This window comes from Argiope bruennichi, chromosome X1 (assembly GCF_947563725.1).
Source record: "Argiope bruennichi chromosome X1, qqArgBrue1.1, whole genome shotgun sequence".
NCBI classification, from domain to species: Eukaryota; Metazoa; Arthropoda; class Arachnida; order Araneae; family Araneidae; genus Argiope; species Argiope bruennichi.
Genome location: NC_079162.1, coordinates 127,383,015 through 127,402,294, shown reverse-complemented (window position 1 = coordinate 127,402,294; position 19,280 = coordinate 127,383,015). Strand labels below are relative to the sequence as shown.

Genomic DNA, 19,280 nt, shown 5'->3' with positions numbered 1-19,280 from the left:
TAAGTATTAATTGATCAATAAGTACAGTTGATCAGATTCTTAATTGTCTCGATACGTTCACTTAGGATTACAGTATTTTTAAAAGCCAAACATCTGATGGTAAATAAATGATATTTTCAACAAATGTCGCGCATCATATAAAAATATACATTTTCACAAAGTGATGAAAATAGAAAGTCAATCTAAAATAAATTATTTACAAGATATTATATTAAAAATGTGACCGTAATTCCACCACTTTATTTTAAACAGGAGTTCTCATAGTGTGCACTGCCCTGGGCTGAAAAATATCGGAATCCGCTATCGTGTTCTAAGTAAAATAAACCATGGAAAAGAATTTTGGATTGCACGGTCAAGTGATTTCCTACGTTTGCTCATTATTTCGGTTACAACCACAAACGTAGAGCCCTGAGGGCAGTTGGCGCATCTATCCAGACGTTCAGCATGAATGAACCCCAAGCCGCGAAAAAAAAAAAAATGCATACCCTAAAAACTGAATCGAAGAAAAACCCATTAACAACACTAACATACTAATCAACTCTTCTTCTGACTCATCGCAAAATTCCATTCTTCACGCGTCGGCCAATCCAGACGAAACAGAAAATGAGAATAAAAGAACTCATAAACAAGAAAAAAAAATGATTATCAAACAAATAAACAAATGAAGAGCGGAAATACGTGACGTCACACCGCGTTTTCGTCATTGAAGTCACTCGTAACTTTTGCACACGGCATTTCATTCACTGAAGGTATAAAAGCGCGAAAACGCCGGTTAAACCTCATATTGCATTCTGCTCTCTCTGAGTTTCTTGTTGGTATCACTTGTTGATTCTTACTCACTTCTTACAATGGCTGATGTTGAAAAGAAAGCTTGCTGTGGTAAGTTAATTTTTTTATTTTTTTATTTTTATGAAGCTGGTTTTCCTGTCAAAAAAATTATTGGAAAGGCGAATATTTTTATTCATAATTTAAAATAATGTAGATTTTTTAATTGATTGCCATTTTTTTAAGGTTATTTTGCGAATCTTTTACCATCTATATTTCTACAGTTGTTACAAAATTTTTAATTTTATTGATTTGATTTTATCAAGCCATTATATCTTAATATTTTCAAACTCTCTCTACAGAAAGCTTGCATGCTTGTGTTCCTTTTAGGGAAAACTCGGTATTTTTCTTATTTCTTTTAATCGTATATCCTTTATAAATGCTACTTCATCATAAAGTATTATTATTATTATTTGATAACTACAGTTCTAACAATCCAAATATTTTATAAGAGCGCAATTCTAAATTTCGTGCATTTCTGTAATAAGAACTCGATTGAAACTCCATTTACCTGTTCATGCTCGTTTTTTCGATTATAAGATGACCTAGTAATTTTTATTTCTTGAATATATCTATTTCGTAAAGATATAAAAAAAAAAAAAATTTTCAGTTTTCTTAAATTCCACCTAAATATCCTCGAACGCTTTCTTAAACATAGTTTTTTATTCATCGATATACATAGTTTTATTAATCATGCAATAATACTTCATTTTCTTTCGTAATATAAATTTGAACCTTCAGTTAAATTAGCAAAAAAAGAGCAGACCCAAGGGTCGCGTCTAAAATATCGGTATAGAACTGAGGATTTCTCCAAAGCCCCTTAACCTAAAGTTAAGAATTTAAATTTATTGCGAGACATATTCTAAGCTCACTACCCTTTAATCCACCCGTTTAACTCGGTGGATTTAAAAATAATTTCTGTAATCCTAAAATCTTCTATAATAAGCTTCATACTTGACTCAAAACTTATTTAATAAGGAAAATCGTTTACCAAATCTTTTAGATGAAATTCTCATTTTTACTTTAAAAAAAAATATTCTAGATGGATTAGTACGGAGAAGGCGATACAGTCTTTTCGGTTTCAATTCCATTTTGAATTTAGCTTTCTGGAAGTAATACGTGCATTAAATAATGTGCATATAACCTTCCGTTTTGCACAATACACGTTAAATTTTGCAATTTTTTGGAACTACCTTTTTATAATAGTAATGATTTTCAGTAAATATACAACTATAAAAAAAGAACATGGAAATATTAAACGTGCATTTATGAGTAAAAATACTTGTGTTTCACTAGGCAGTTTACTGTACAACGAACTTGCACTTGGGTCAATTGTTTCTTAGTTCCTGACAAACCCGTTTCGCCGCATGCATTTCTGATTTTTTTCCCCCCTCCACTTCTATGCTATGAAAGTATGGGGTTAACTTCCGTAAAACTTGACTTGTTTTCATGAATCTTAGTATCTTATTTTAAGGAGAAATTCCTTATCTTTTTAAACCGCAAGTTGAAGCTTTTGTGGGAAAGAAGTTTCGTCCACGTGGTGTAATGGTTTATGACGAGAAAGAGAGAACTTTTTAAAGGCGGGCTAATATACTTAATTAAATGTAAAAAGAACTCGATAAGATATTTTTAAAATTCTTCAATCCCATTGCGATGAATGACGCTTGATTTCATTTCTAAAAGCTATAATTTAATTTTAAAAATATAATATTCCTAATGGACGTAAAATTCCTAATACGAATTTGAAATCTGTAATGGGCTTGATAGAACATTTTAGTAGATTTTTTTTTTTTTTTTTAATCTAATGTGTAAAAATGAATTTTTGTTTTTCCATATTTTATGCGCTGCCATACCCATTCATCCGATGTCGATAAACCTTAGCCAACTTATTGTTTGAACCTAGAAATTCCATGTTTTTTACATGGTCAGTTGATGCTGACGAGTCAATAAAATATATGAAAAAAAAAAAAAAATCGAATTAATATTATTTATACTTCTCCTTTATCATTTAATTTTAATGAATGTATTCATTGTCGACAAGAAAATAAATATTCTTTCTATCATTCCTAATTCCTTCTCCTAATTAAATTCCAAAAAGAAAATAACTATTTCAATTTTCAACCGATACTTCTAAAATTATTTCTTCTGCAGCAGCAGCAACGCGCCGGGCACCTGCTAGTGGTTTATAAAAATTCAACCACTGAAAACCGAACATTCAATAACTGAAATCGGCACTGTTAAATATAATTGCAGAATTTCCGCCTTTGCGCACATCTTTCTTTTCAATCAAAATTATCCTAAAAAACGTAATTCTATTATCCAAGAGGTTAAAGAATATATATCTAATTTTTTTTTTTTTTTTTTTTTTTTTTGAACAAGTGCTCTTTAAATCCTTAAATGGTCAATATTAACTAAAAAGCTAATAACAATGGCTAGTTCAAGAAAAACATCAAACTATTAATTGAATGTAATTTATAGTGACTTATCTATGTAGCAGAGGCAATAATCGTCGTAATATGCCCGACTCGATATTGCAGTTTTGCTTTATTACTCAAACTTCAACAAAAGCCTTAATAAGTTCTACAATGCAAGGTTTTATTGATACTCCGCTTTAAAATCGGAATTTTTAAAAACATGGTTTCAATAAATTTTTTTTAACCATGGCTAAAGAGATTTTTAAAATCAAAATACCAGCATCGAAACAAAAGTGCAAGAGCGCGAGGTTCACACAAAATTAATACATGTAACATTTTTAATGAATATTAATTTATTTAATCAACTCGGGACAATTCATAAATTATTTTCGTCGTCTGAAGTCTTTACGATGTGTGTTAAATATATAATCTAACCTCTGTATTTTTTATTTCGGTATATTATAATTCTTTATTAAACGTTTATTTTCTGCTATAGTCATAATGCAATATTATAAATATTATGGTACAGTCCCATTTTTTTTTCCAAATTCACTATCAAATGGTGCCACGAGCTTAGTTAATATTTAACCCTTTGCACTCGGATGGTGACTGTCACTCATCATTCAGGATGGTGCATCATTTTGACGTTTTATGTTTTTTTTATAATTTAAATTGTTAAAAATGCCTACAAAATGGTAAGTTGTGGGAAAATAATTCGGGAAAATATAAATTAAAACAATTTATATTTATTTTTCGGATCATGAACAAGTCCTTGTCTTAAGTGAATAAACATGCATCGAATTACTTTTCCGAGTGCAAAGGGTGAGTTAAAGATCAACTCGTAAGTTCCGAAAATATTTTATCATCCGCATCACTTAACTATGCAACATTTCAAAACTCTAGTCTATCAAGAATTATGTTAAAAAATGGAGGCAAAACTTTCCTTGAAGAAATATGGAACAAGTTGAATGAGCGTGTGTCTAAAAAAAAATTTAAACCGTCATTGCCTTCTGTAATAAAATACGAGTGATATCTTGGAAAAGTCCGAGTCTATCAAGGAAAAAATCCAGCTCATGAAATACGAGAAAAGCACCATCTGTAATTCATTCATAAAATATAAGCACCATTTATTCGAATTATTCTAAGTTTCTTATTCATTAAATTTTAAGCGCTTTCAAAACGTATCTAAATTACTTTAACTCGATTCTGCTTTTGAAATGTCCCGCTAAATACATCTCGGAAAGTAGAAGATGAAAAATAAAGTGGTTTTTTTTTCCCCCTAGTCTCCTATCATTGAAAAAGACTCAAACAAAAGGCACTTTCTTTGATATATTTCTTGTTTTCGTTGTAAAAGCCGTTACGCATCAGGCACTGAATACAATCAAACTGTGTTGCCAGCATCGCCGATGCGTTTTATCTCAAACTGTTCGAGTAATCACCATAGTAGATAGAATCAAAATTGTCGTAACTTGTCATGTCACTCGGATTTTGTTATGCGGAAAAGTTGTAGGTTCTAGAAAACGTTCATTTTCTGGAATTCAAATCAATGAATGGCTTTTTTTTTTCTTGTGCTATAAAGCGCCGAAAATATATTTGAAGCTTTTATTTTAATTCATTTTGATTGTTAAATTATTTACTGATATCTATGCTTTCATTCAACCGATTTAGCTTAATATTTCAGTAAGGAATGCATTATGTAATTTAAATCTATAAACTTGGTTTGCCATCTTATTGTCGGAGAATCGTCATTTGTTCCAAGACGCAAACCGACATCATCGGTAATAACCCTGCCTTTTCTATATGCAATCTTTTGTGTATCGGATATAAATTTCTAATCGTTAGAGTTCCAGTGGAATTGGATTTCTCCATTTTAGAAATGTAAAAATTCTTATTTCATTTTCTCAAAGTGACATTTACCGACTGCTTTTGTGTAATGTAAAATAAGAAAATTGACTCTTTTAGTATGCTTTATATTCTTTACAATAGCTGTCCATGAGTCATTGCTTCCCGTGTCAATTTCTCTGTAAGAGTTCTACAGTTGGGAGAAAGATCTTGCTACTGGAACGTTGTGAAACGATTGTTTCTTAAAATATTATTCACGCTTCTTTAATACATCGGGAAGATCTCATTAACTCTAATTATCTAACTTGCATCGTAATTTTAGTTCCTTGTCTATTTTAAACATCATTATTAAATGTAAAAGCATTCTGCACTGAAATCAATATAAAGGTTTTTTTTTTTTTTTTTTTTTTTTTTTTTTTTTATGAAGAGGAAGTAGCATTTAATAAGTTAAGAATGCAGTTTGTCATATCATTGTCTATTTCTCGCGATGTGTGTACACTCTGCTAGTTTCGACACTCCTGTATCGCGTACATGATTCTTTAGAAAAAGGTTTCGTTGTATTTATAAAATTATTATTAGTTGAATAAATACAGAATATTTAGTTGAGAAGCAAAATATTTTTTGCTCTCATAAGATTGACTTGAGAGTTTAATTGATATTTTAAATAAACTCGGAACAAAATTTTCTGAGTTTTGTCTTTTTCCATAAGTAATTCATTAAATTTTTTGTAACAATCTTTTTTTTTTCTTTATAATTCATCTACGACTTTCAAATTGAATTATTTTATTTCTAGCGCATAGTATGTGTGTGTATACATATATACGCATCGCACGACGTATTGTTTTATCCACTAATCATCCTGAGTCATTTTGTGGAATTAATTTCAAAGTGGAATTTTGATTATAAAAAAAAAAAAAACAATCGAAATGAATCGCTGGGTAGTATTCTATGGGGCTAGTTGTTGAAGGATTAAACATTTTTGTCAGGAAAGACCTTCTTTAGAGGCTACAACAGGCCGTTTTCTAAAAAACATTCGAAATGTATTTTTCTTCGAACTATCCGACCCCTTCATTTAAAAGGATTGAAGTAAGGGCTGCAAAGAATCCCGTTTCGACATCCTTTTTTAAGGCTAAATTTAAAGTTTGCTGTACCTAAATTGTTATTTATGAATGTAAATGTATATAATCAATTTCGAAAATATTTTCAAATGAATTTAAAATTATGTTTCGAGTTCCATTTGCCTAGTTTGGTAGTTTCATGTAATAACTGTTCTGAATTCTTCCTCTCTTAACTTTAAAATCTTATAATCTTCGTTGAATCGCATCCTAGTAATCAAAACTTTCATAATTGACCTCTAAAACAAAATATTGACAAAACCCCAGAACGTCATCGGAATCGATCAACATGACTCGATGCAACTTTCAAGGCAACTTTGCTAAAATCTGTATTTTTATGGTGTTGATACTCTTGTGACTTGCATTGAACGTTTTCATTTCCTTATTTATGATCACGAGTTGTAATTTGAATCTATCTTGTTAAACGATGACCTTTCTGTATTAAGCGAAATTTCTTGGCGCCTAAAAGGCTCAAGGATTATTTACCGCCTTGAATATTTTCATTTGTTATTCAGAAGTCAAAGGCTGCAGCTAATTTGTATTTCAAAATTATGTAATTAGCATTGCAGTAGCATTTTCGAAGGCACGTGGAAACCTTTTTCAGAATGAGTAATCGATTACAGTGACTGAAAGTTTGACTTAAGTTTGTAAAAAGAAAAATTGGACAAACATGGAACTTGTTTTTAAAGCTCATCTATTGTCCTTCAATGGAAAAGACGTTAAACGCTATGTATTTCAAGGACGCATTCTCTCACCGATAATTCATCATTGTTCCGCACAAATAAAAGATGAATATTTTCTGGTAATTTAAATGAGTGCTTGACTATTAAATTTCTTATTAATATTGCCAATCAATTTTTCTGATTCAAGATCACATTTCTTTCCAACCGAATAAGCTTGACACGCAGACTTGCAATGTGGTAAATAATATCTATAGTGATTTAGTTTACAACAGCATTTGCAACGCAGTTGGATATTTTGTATTGACACGATTATTTTTGCGACTTAATGATCCCATAATGTAACTTTCCTCTCTGTTTTTGATAGTGAATGTGTGTACAGTGATGCATACTCGCAGATACACAGAATAAAAATTGTTTTTTGAGTTATGTTTCTTTCATGAAACATATTTCATGAAAATAATGAAAAGGGATCATGTGAATGTCTTCCCTGCAAACCGTTTTCCGAGTTTTATATCCATAACTGTGTTAGATTGAGCTACACACTTTTATTTTTTAAATTTTAAGCTATTTTCATCATGATATCCATTCTTTTGAGCTAGCATATTCTGTTAGCCATTTACCTGCTATTCCATTTGACTAAGTTGACACATATGTATTACGAACTGACATTCAGATGTGACTGTTCCACTGCCCTTGCAATGCTAGCATTTTGACAAAATTTTCGCCAAAGAAATCACTTTTTGTATAAAAAAAATTTCGGTACAAATGAATCAAAATTCAATTTTTTTTCCCCCTAATTGAAATAATTTCAAAGTACAACATAAAATTTGCTTAATAGAAAAGTCATTTATATCATATCACTTGATACCTTAATATCAAGTCATTTATATAAAAAAAAAAAAACAGTTTAGTTAAGTTATATTAACGTCCCGTTTGAAGCAAAACTAGGGCTATTTTGGGACGGACCTCGTAATTTTGAACCGCGGTCAGATGACGAGGACGACACCTGAGCTGGCACCCCCTCTCCACACCACACCAGCGGGAGGACGCTTGGTCAGGACGGATTTAATGTGCAACAGACCCCCTTACACGGCGGTTCTTCGGTGGAATCTGGCCTCGAACCTGAAACCTTCCAGTTCTGAAGCCGAGACCTTACCACTAGGCCACCGCGGCCTCGTATCAAAAAATAATCGAAAGTGCTATAATTTCTAGTCTAAAAAAAAAAAAAAACTATGCAGTCGAGGCTAACTATCTACAAGTGTAATGATACTTATAGCACTCAACCTTGCCTTGGATTGATGGATGAGATTCATGTTTTATATTCAAATGTACATACTTGAATAGTCGCGTATGTATATTCAGATTAAAAAAATATAGAAAAAAAGTATATTTACAAAATGGGTTCGTGATAAGGTCTTTTGCGGTCACACTGTTCTCACCCCCCCCCCTTCCTATGGGGGCGGCCCTTGTCGACCATCGTGTTTTACATGTGAAATCACTTGTTTGCTTACGCGTCAATAGTCGGCCTAACGTATCTCCGCTGATATCTCAATGTTGTATGTTTAACAAAAAAAAAAAGCTATATTTTGATGCAATAATTGGAGCTACTAGCGTAATGGTATTTTGTGACAACATACAATTTGAGAGCAGATACTGTTAACTTATAGAACAAAGTTTTGGCTAAATTAACTAATATTTTGATATAATAGTAACGATATAAATTCTCCAGGGTCTTTGTAATTCTTATGTGACAATATTGCTTTTGTCTGGTGCCTTGTATTTATATGAATTTTCTTTCTCAGCTGAACCCAAGGAATGCTGCAAAGATGAAAGTTGCTGTCAGGAAGGCAAAGGTCCTTGCCATACCGAAAAGGAAGGTTGCGCTGACAGCTGCCAAAAGAAGCCATGCGGTTGCAAAGCTGGCGAAGACTGCAAGTGTAAAGATGGGAAATGTGCTTGCTAGCTGATCGCCTTCACTTGTCCGCATCCTTCACTGCTCTGCTAGCATCATGTTTGTCTCCATCAGATGCGAAGCATCAAAAAATTCCACTATTCAAATATTAAATCTCGCAATTAAAGTCCAAGACGAAATATTATTGTATATCAGTATTTAAAGTCACTAGCAATGTTTTGTCTTTTGTGTGCAACACACTGAAATTTGTAGTTGGTAGTCATCGCAAGAACAAATATGTTCACAAAATAAAAATTCGGTGTTTATTCGCATGTTTTATTATTTGTATTTTTTTCTTTTTTATTTATTTTCTTTCAGCTTCCTGTTCATGTTTCTTGAAGATGGAAGTAGTTGAGCAAATCTGTTTCTTCTTTATTCTGTTAGAATTTTTCGTAACCAAAAAAAGACCTAGTAGAAGAAAGCTTCCTTGATTGTATTTCTTTAAAAAAAAAAATCGATTCCAATAAGAGTTTCCATCCTTAAATATAAAGACGTTTTTGAACAGTTGACTGTGCATTCTAGCTCCCGTTTAGCTTCGTTTTTTCCCATAGGGTAAAATCATGCTCTTCAAAATGAGCTCTTTGCACTCGGATGGTGCCTCTCACTCGCATTTAAAAAGGTGCATCATTTTGACGTTTTATTTATTTTTCAATTTCGATTGTTAAAAACACCTGCACAATGATAAAGATGTGGATTAATTTTCAAAGAAATTGCACTTCAAACAATTACGTATATTTTTCAGAGCAATAAATAAATCTTTGTATTAGGTGAATAATTATGCATCGGATTACTTTTCCGAGTGTGAAAGTTTAATTCTGAAAATGTTGAAACAAACTTAAAAAAATTCTTAGAATTACGACATTTATTGCATTTTTCCTGAATTATTAAAGCAAAGAGTATATATTGTGAATGGCATTGCGATATTTTATATTTCCGGTTTTCTTTCAGTTTTCAATAAATGTATTTATTTTAAAAGTATAAAGTAGAAGCAAAATAAATCTTTTCCTATTCTCCACTATTTTTTAAATTGTAATGTAGCTACAACACATTCTTTGTTTTACAAAAAATTCTATTGCACTAATATTTTTTTTCTTTCTACATATCTTTAAATAGGTTTCGCGGTGTCAATGGCAAACATTGATATTATTTCGCATGTAATTATGCCATGTACATTTATCTCGCAAATGAAGTTAGTTGAAATATGGAATTAATGATATTAGCAATCTAGGAGATAAGTGTGTTTCGCATGCCAGATTAGAAATTAATGTCTGAAGAAATGCATAATGATGGAAACAACTAAATTATATGATTTGATTAGTCTGTATATTTTTTTTTATGTATTTAAAGATTAGAACTGTATTGTAAAATCCGATCTAGTACAAATTCTAGCTCAAAATTGATTTGGTTACCAAGCAGATTAGACACTTGCTGTATCAAAAAATGATAAAATAAATAGATTTTTAATAAATTGAAACAAATGGTTATGGCTAAAAAAAAAAAAATTTTAATCCATAAACATTGGTACTTACGGGATGGGTTTGGTCACAGATGTAACAACGTATCCTTAGACATTACTTGGATTCCTAATTATATATACCAGAAGTATCTTCATGTCCATAGACATTCGACAGATTGAGTTATTAATTTACATACGTACATTTGAATGCATGTGCATCTTTTCTCAATTTCCAAAAATGTGAGGTGAGCTTAATATATTTATCGAGTCACACATTAGGAAGATTGTTGTTGAATTATTTAATAACAAATGTGTTTTTTTCCTTCAACTTCCAGTTTTTAGGCCATAAAGAGAAGAATTAGAATCCTTCCTTCAAAAACAAAACAAAAAAAGTGTGCTATTCATCTTCAATGTGCCGAGGATGAAGTATGTCGCAATAGATTCGGTCTCTAAGTGGGTTACAAGGTTTAAAACTTTGAGAACCCCCGATTTATACGGTATAAGACCCTTACATTTAAAAAAAAATCAAAAGTTTATTTTGCATCATTGACAATCTTTAAATTCAAAATAATTTTCACTAAAAATTTTTTTTGCGTTTAATAGTGCTGTTATAAATCAAACCTATTCTAAAATTAAAAAAAAAAAAAGATAATTCCAAAAAGAGAAGCATATGCGAAAATCTTCACTGGCCATATTCAGTTTTGCTGTCAAATAAGAACATTCATTGTATTAATAATAAAATGTGGGTATAGATGAATCTAAAATACACTGTAAATCATAAAACCTATTTTGAAACTTGTACATCTTGAACGGTACGTTTAAATTTTACTTTATTTCAGTCAAAAAAAAGCTTTTTATATTATTTTCTGTCGGTTTAAAGGAAAACAAAAAGTATAATACATTTTATTATTTAATCATAAAACATGAATATATATATATATATATATATATATATAAATATAAATATATAAATGAATGCAAGATTTAGTTTTATGTATACATGTTATAAATTCAATTCTTTCAAGGTCTAATTACTGTAACTTTCACCTTCTAAGTTAGATCTTTAGTACCGATAAGCATAGAGAGTACTTAAAAAGTATCGAATGAGCACTGTTTACAAGTCGTCGTCTTGAATGTATAAAAGCCAAAACGCTTTTTTTTTTCCTGTGAATTGATATTTTCATATATAATAGTATGTTCCATCTTCGCACATAATTTCTGTTGGTCATGGCTCGATATCATCTGAAATATCTTCCTAAAGATTTTAAAATAATCCTGAATCGATTTAAGAAATACATCAAGATCAAAATAAACAGGTTTTATCGATACTTAAAATAAAGTTCAGTCAATGAAGGCTACAGTAATTAGATTTTAAAAGACGCGGATAAAACGAATTCCTTCATGAATGTAACCAGCTGCATAATTGCAAATAACCAGCAATATACACTTTTTTCCTTACATGGAATATAATATAACTATGTAATGATGGAATTAAAAATAAAATATTCATGAACTGATTTAATGAAAAATCGAGTTACAGCTAACGTGAATTCCTATCCAACTAATGTGCTAACTGAAGTCGTCAAACATGGTCACATTTCTTTCAAAAACCATTATGGTTACTTAGATAATAAACTAAAGCAATCTCTTTTCATCAAAACATTGTCTACTAATTTATTGATTGTTCAGTTTTAAAATAGCTTTATCAGTACTGAGGTAGATTTAGGCATTTTGCAGCCCTAGGCAGTGTACATTATGAGCCCTTTTTTTTAATAAATTGGTAAATTAAACCTCAACTATCAGCACGTTTTCAGGTTAGTTTAATTACATATTAACATACCGTTTCGAAGCAACACTAGTGCTATTTTAGGCGAACCCTGCAATTTTATGACGAGGGCAACATCTGATCTGGTATCCCCTACTCAAAAGATTAAAAAGAGCACGGATAAGAGGTTGTGTCATTGAGTTAATCTGGTTTCCTCCTCTCTAAACTTCTGCGCCGTTGGCCAATTGGTCCCTACAGAGTTAACGTGCAAGACATATTTATACAGCGGATCCTAGGAAAACCAAGTTTCGATCTTAGAATACATTGATCTCGAACCCGAAACCTTACTGCCAATTCATCGCAGCCTCTAACCGAATTTTTAACTAACCAACATGCTTGATTTATCTTAGATTAATTTTTTATTTTAATATTTTAGTGTTCATGTATATGTTTTGTTTTATATTTAGTATGACTGCTGACTGCACAAAGTCCATGTTAGTGCACAATATTATTTAAGTACACGTTCGGTGTTAATAAATTCTGTAATAATTAAGTGAATGCTATGAAAAAGATAGTTATTTGCTCATTTAAACTTCACAAAATTTTAGTGTAATCCTAGTAATGTTTTATAATTCATAAAATTTGTATTTTTTTTATAATTTTTTTTATTTGGTAACCAAACTAATATAACTTTTTTAATCCACCTATTTAGCCGCTCCTCTTAACTCCAGTGGTCCTCGGCATGCCTAATCGGAAATCCACCATTATATTAACTTAATTTCCAAACAGAACTGACTTAAGCAGTATTATTTTCTTGAAAATGGGGAGATATGAGACAAGACTGCAGCTAAAATTTTCCACACAGTTCTTTTTTAAAAAAAAAAACGTGTATAAAATTTTAATATGCTGAAAAAAAATTCTGGGATTAACATATTTTGAATTATAAAAAAGAATGAAATAACACGCATCCCATTCTGATTGGCGTATATTTACCATAGAAAATTTGCTATACAAGAATGAATAATATTTATAATAATAGAAAAAGTGTTGGGACGTACTCGTAAGTAACTGGAACTTAACTCACTTACGTAAGAGAGAACAAAATAGGAAATTCCATTTACCGCAACCAAGTCATTCGCACTGTTTATGGCTGCTGAATTTAATAACACATTTATTCATCTTTTTTTCATAAAATTAATTTTTCTTTCGACATTAATATTTGCAAAAAATGCATTATAGAGTGCAAAAGCTGTTCAGCTGTATATTCATTGAAAAAACTTTGGAGAATTAAAATACCAAGCACTGCATCAAAAGAAATTTGGAGCCGATTTCTATACATGACTTACTTGTATTACATACAAAACGAAGTTAGAAAAACTGTTGTTCTGCAAAACATATTATTTGCAACAATTTACTTATTAGATTAATGAAATTCAGTACTTTCTACTAAATAACTACTGAACACAAAGACTTAAATTGTCTAGTATAATTTAATAAAACCGAAGCCTCGTCTCTTATTAAATTCTCAATTTCCTGATTTTTGTAAATGCTTGACGTCGTCTCCTAATGGAATCTCATAGGCTGCCCTAGGGCCACTCGATAGCTTCTTAATCTTTGATTATGTTTTAAAAGTATTACACTCATCAGAAAGCAGATACAAAAAAAATCGGCTTTGACATATCATTAACAAATAAATTGAGAAAGTGGCTACCACACTGAAGACCAAAAAATTTGATTCATTAAGCTCTCTAATTATAATTTCAGACATGGCGTTTTCCGGTACAACTTTCAACTGGTAGGAATCCCAAAAAGTTTTTATAATTTTTTGTTTCAAACTCATTGATATCAAGTTTAATGATTAAAACAGATTTGATTACAAGAGTTAGTTGTTCTGCCTTACTAATGTCAGGAGTGCGATTTAGAATTATAGAAAAACTTTGGATTTGTTTAAAAATCTTACCATTAATATGAGATTTCACACTTCGATGCAGCCTATCTATTATCTTGTTTTATATATTTGTCTCGAAATAGCGAAATTGAGTTTTTCTTTTTTGAGCCCTTTACGGACGTTTCCTTCCCTGATGGAATCAAATTCAGAAAACAACTCAAACTATTTTTAGGAAATTATCATTATTATATTCGAGCAAATTGCAACTTGTATCTTGAAAAGTCGGACAACTTTTACCAACAACCAACATTTTAGTGTTTGTGACAATTCATAGAAACACTTAGTATTAATGGTTTATTTTGGAAATAATAATCCCTTTAGCAGCCATACTAGAGTTTTTTTTTATTAATAATATTTTTACTTACACTTTAAAACACTTTCATTGATTTGATTCTGTTATCACTTTACAATTAAATAGTATCTATCAAACTAAACAGCTTAATTACAGATGCACTTAGGCCGCGGTGGCCTGGAGGTAAGGTCTCGGCTTCGGAACGTTTTAGGCTCGAGACCCGATTCTACCGAAAAACCGTCATGTAAGCGATCTGCTGCATGCTAAATAAGTCGGGGCTAAATGTTCTCCCGCTGTTGTAGTGTGGAAGTTTGGACAGGGGGGATGCCAGCTCTGGTGTCGTCCTCGTCATCTGACTGCGGTTCAAAATTACGAGGTCTACCTCAATATCGCCTAGTGCTTTAAAAAATGGGACGCTAATATAACTAAACAAAATTAAACTACAGATATACTTGCCTTAAAAATTAATAAAACGCACTAAACTAAAATGTTAAGAAATATACGTAATATAAACTTATACTTTCCATTACCATCGATTTATTAACAAGAATAATGTTATTTTGTAACGAGATCGCTCTTTTATAATAAGAGATATATTCGTTCTTATTCCTTTTTAATTAAGCTCAAGTAGCATCCTGCCCATATGCTATTCTATGCAGTACGTGCTTTACAGATTCTCGGTTATGTAAGAATAAATTAACTATAACATCGTAAAGAAATAGTTTACATTAAAGTAAATAAAACAGATTGATTTAATTTTGTTTATTAAAAAATCGCTTAAAGTTAAAAATTCTTCAGTTTCTAGTAATACACATATTTATCCTCAACGGTTCCCGTTTGTATACGACTCCCATAAAAGTAGCTCATTAATAGGTCACTGTAGAATATATAGAATGTCTTTTAATTAAAAAAAAAAGAATCACTCTCCAATCCTCTAAACCCTTTAGTATAGAGGATTGGAGGGTGATTCTTTTTTTTTTTTTTTAAATCATAAGATAGTCTATATATCTTTAAATATTGCGAATCACTATCACTCGAAATCGATGCTATTTTCCGTTCCCCAGTGAAATGTATATAATAAAAAGATATAGCATTTTTGGTTATATAATTAAACATCAATATTTTTCTCACAATCAAAATGCCGCCTCTGAATGTTGGCGCTCCGGGCAAATGTCCGCTCCTAGAATGAGCCCTGATCTGATAAATCCGGATGAGTTGAATTACATCACACGCTACCGTTTTTTACATTCAGTACTCAGAAATTTCCACTCAGTAAACAGGTTTGTCATAATTGCCAAGCATTCATTCAGGACGGTTAACTACTAGATAAATAAAACATAAAAAAGTAGGTAGATAATGGCTTATTTTATACTGATAAAAATCAATAAAATTTAATCAGTTTAATAAAATGAACACGTAGAATAATCAAAAAATATACAAAGCTAATACTTTTTAGCTTAGTCATACTTTGAAGCTGATTTTACTTCCTTAATTATATCATTTTCTTCTTTCACATAATTATAAAACTAGATGCAAATCATTTAAAAATTATAATAACAAATCAAAATAGCTTCGCTTGTGTTTAACAAATAACCTGCTTCCTCCATCCAATCATTGAAGTGATATTAGAGAAAATAGTTTTTTCACATTTACATTTTAGACTAGTCTGACAAATATGTACTTGTATAGTTTTATTAACCTTTTTAACTGCCGTGTTTGTGCATCATACGGCCATTGAAAAATTGTTTCTCAACATTATAAACTGGGATTAAATCATGCTAAAATGCTATAACTCGTTACAAAAATTTTGCATAACCTCTCAACACTTCAAGTGTTCTGTGAATTCTTAATCAAATCAGTAAAATAATTCATTCGGGAAACGGAAAGTGACACCTAATTAGATAATAAAAGTGCATAATAATTAAGTGATTAAACATTTCTGATCAATATATTTTCTATCTGCAAAAACGTTTTGATATTGCTCTTCTATACTCAGTTTCATAGTTCCTTCACAATTTAGATTGATACTATTTTTCTCTAAATATACAGGGTGGCCATAAAATAACTTTCCAAGTTTGCGGCATCTGCAGCTAAAATGAATGAACGAAATGAAACCACATTTCATATACAGACTGTAGAAGGCATGGGGAAATGAATTCCTCAGAAAAAAATTTGTACAAAATGTTGCTGATAGAGGAAATACTGTCGCTGTGGGAATACAGTTATGAATGAATTCATGAAAATCACAGAAAATAATCTTTTATTCATCAACATTAGGGTACCTTGGACGCCTTGTAAAACTTTCAGTATTCTGACCTTCCCTGTGTACAACCAATTGCATACGATGTATGACATTCTCCACTGCTACGCGTAAACTGTCAGTTTCGATGTTCATAACAGCCCGTCTTCTGTTCATGCAGGTTTGCTTAAAAGCAGCCACGGCATTACACTGCGTAGTGTAAAACAAATTTACCAGTAAAGTATGCCGAGGTAAAGTAGAGCCCATATTAAGTACACATCAACAGTCAATTAAGAACAACAGTCAAGAACACATCAATAGTTAAGAACGAGCTTCTAACATGTCATTTGCTCTTCCCTTTTCACAAGGAATGCATTGCGTTGCTGTCATGCACGCTCTAGGAATTTTACATAATCCATCTCGATATGCAAATTTCCTCGTTCATACGTGACAGCAGTGCCAATATTTCCTCTATCGGCAACTTTTAGTACTATTTTTTTTCTTCGGGATTCATCTTCCCATGCTACAGTTTGTATATGAAATTTGGTTTCATTTCGTTCATTTGTTTTAGCTGTAGAAGCCTCCAAACAGGGAAAGTTATTTTATGGCCACCTTGTACTTTTAGATATATTATGTTGATTGCGAAGTAATTTTGTTTTTTCCCAACAGAGGACTTAATTGCATTTTTTGCAACCAACTTTATACTTTAGTCACATAGTCCATATATACAGGCAAGGCAAATCATACGTCAAGGTTGTTCGTAAAAAAGTTTGTTTGATTCAGTGACATAGCTTTTGTTTGTAAATTTATTAAGTATGTCAAATGGAAAGCAATATTCTTGACATATTTTACATTTTTACTATCGAAAAATTAAAAATGCTGATCAAGCAAAGAAAAAAATAATTATTCGATGCGTATAGCGAAGTACTAACGAAACATCAATGCCAAAATTGGTTTCTAAGATTCTGCTCCAGCAATTTTGATGTTAAAGATACACCACATTCTGAAAGGCCAGTTGAAACTGATCAAAATAAAGGCGTTATTTGTTGTAAGCCGCCGAATGAGAACTCGTGAGATCGCTGAGAGACTAAATTTATCGAATACGGCCATGATGGTCACGTGAAACCTCTTGGTTAAATTTCAAAACTCGACACATGGGTCCCACATGTTCTTACAGAAAGAAATTTGGTTCATCGCATTGACGTCTATAATTCGCTTCTCAAATATCAAAAAAAAAAAAAAAAAAAAAAAAAAAATCACTTTTGAAGCGAATCATCACTGGAGACAAGAAATGACAAAAAGCCATGGTACTGACTTAAAACACTTTGCAAACCGATTTTTAAATATAAAAAAATAAAAAATAAACGTGATGCTATCTCTGTGGGATTTCAAAGGAATCATTTTTTTTTTCACTTTCGACCGGGCAATACCATGATAAATTCTAAAAGACACTATCATCAATTAGATAAACTGAATGCTTCATTCAAACAGAAAAGACCAGAATTAATTAATAAAAAAAGTATTGTGTCCACTAAGATAATGCGAGAACTCATACGAGTTTGATAAACCGCCAAAAGCTTTTATAGTTTGAATGGGATGTACTAATACCTCCAACATATTCTTCAGAATTGGCATCTTCGAATTATTATTTGTTCCGGTCTCTACAAATTTTTTTAGACGACAAAACCTTTACTTTAAATCAGGATGTCAAAAATGATTTGGATCATTTTTTTGCCAGGAAATATCAGAAGTTTTATGAGCGTGGAATCATGTTACTACTACTAAGGTGGCAAAAGATATTGAACCAAAATGGAAAATATATAATTCATTAAAATATTTATGCTATAAGAAAACCATCTTTCATTTTCTCCAAATAAAGCAAACGAAATTACTTTCCGAGTAACCCGATGCAAATTGGTTGATTAGAATCTCCGTCTTTCTAATATCGATTATTCTTACTTATAAGTATGCAGTAGTATGTCTATTCCTTCCCATTCAGAAATTTGACAGAGAGTCATTAAGTAGAATGCTTTTAATTTTTGGAATGATTGTGATCGTTTCTCTGTATAGTCCATAATAGTATTAAAAATATCAACAACTGTTTTTCAAAACTTTCCACTAAAGTGCTGCTTTCGGAATCAAAAAGGTCAAAGATTTTTTTGTTTATTTGTTTGTTTCTATTTCAATAATCCAACGAATTAAATGATAGATGGTATCATATTACTTTGACGCACATCAGCTTTTGAATAGTTAACTCAGCAGCCGCAAATAAATGCCAAATAAAATGCTATAGACATTTTAAATTTGTTTAAAATGCCCCTAAATGCATTATTTTAGAGGTAATACAGGAAACTTGATGTAACGAAAAAATTACTCTTAGAAATGAGCTGAAATGTTGCATGCCCCCATAAAATGATCTTGCCCTTCGATTTATGCCTAAATATAAATGTGTTGCCATTAAACAATTTTGAAATTTTAATTTTGTTATCTTTTCACATATTAAAAATTGTTTTTAACAATAAATAGGGGTTCCAAATATATATGAATATCTTATATTTTCATAGCAAGAGTTTAAATTTGTTTAAAACAATAAATATGGGTTCCAAATATGTAGCATATTTTGTATTTTCATAACAAGAGTTTAAATCAATAAATATACAATCTTTTAAGATATGAATAAATGCCAAAAATTTTCTTTTAACATTAGAAGCTCAGAATTTTGTTTGCTCTCAATTTCGAAACGAATAGAT

At 31.0% G+C, this 19,280-nt stretch overlaps 1 long non-coding RNA gene across 1 annotated transcript; it reads left to right on the top strand.

Annotated features, from left to right (window-relative positions):
* The first annotated feature begins 539 nt into the window (after window positions 1-539).
* On the top strand, window positions 540-9,096 carry LOC129958465 (uncharacterized). Its single transcript, XR_008783224.1, has 2 exons — window positions 540-879; window positions 8,682-9,096. It is a non-coding gene; the product is annotated as an uncharacterized LOC129958465 (long non-coding RNA).
* Window positions 9,097-19,280: the final 10,184 nt, after the last annotated feature.